Source organism: Poecilia latipinna, unplaced genomic scaffold, assembly GCF_001443285.1.
Source record: "Poecilia latipinna isolate Pla-1442-1.1 unplaced genomic scaffold, P_latipinna-1.0 Scaffold1804, whole genome shotgun sequence".
NCBI classification, from domain to species: Eukaryota; Metazoa; Chordata; class Actinopteri; order Cyprinodontiformes; family Poeciliidae; genus Poecilia; species Poecilia latipinna.
The window spans coordinates 76,483-77,563 of NW_015114420.1; positions in this window are offsets into that span (position 1 = coordinate 76,483).

The window sequence follows — 1,081 nt, forward strand, 5'->3', positions numbered from 1 at the left end:
ATCTTGAGTCAGCATCCAGTTTCAGTTAATACAGTTGGAAACTAGAGATCAGACCTGGTGACCTCTGACCTGAGCCTTCAGAGCCACATAAAGTTACAAAGTCAGCCTTCTATCACCTGAAAAACATGTCCAGGATTATAGGACTAGCCCAGCTGCTCCAGAACATCACATCAGTTTCTCACTAACACTAAAAAAGTAGAGCACATCACCCCATAATGTCCTTATCTGGTCTCTGTAATCTACTTTCTGAGGTTGACCAGCGCTAAGCCCCTCCTCCTGGCTGTGATTGGTTGCTTTTCGCTGCACATTTCTGTTGTCATTCTGTAATAACTCATTTAACAAAGAGCAGGAGTTCCTCCTTGCTCCACCACCTTCCGAAATGATTTTATTGTTTTCAGTTGTTGGGGCCCCAGAGGGAGGACCATCCGAGCAGAGGGCCGTAGATGGCCTGGCCCCTGGGCCAGGGGCCGGGGCCACAGCTGCACAGCGCCCTTCAGGGCACATTGCTCCTTTCATGCCTCACACACTGAAGCATCGATGTTGTGACTCCCTCAGTTCAGGCAACCAGACAGTTGACAACATCTCTAATGCAAATATGGATTTGCTTATGAACCCTTTAAGCAAAGGAGGTACAGAGAAGTGAAAGTCATCTAAGAAATACAGCAAAAAAAAAGAAAAGAAAACTACTATAAATAACACAGGGAGATCTCACTGTACTGTACTTTCTTGGGGATCTTAATATTTCTTCCAAAAAAGTTTTGAAGAGAAGAATTTCTGAATATAGGTAGATGAGTTCAATAAATGTTCATCTCATTTGTGTCCACCATATGAACATTTTAAGTACAATAACATTCTTTGATTTCTTTAGTAGAATTTTCATTTTGTCTCAAAATCTGATAAATTATACAGTTTATACAGTTTAAGTCTGTTTATTTCCCACAGTATTAGGTGCAATTGAGTCATGTTCACAGCGCCCCCAAGTGGTGGGAATGTTTTAAGATACACAGAAGAAAGCAATCTATGCCACACTTTTGACAGCCAGTCATTGTTTTTATTCCACTTCACAATCCTGTTTGTGCGT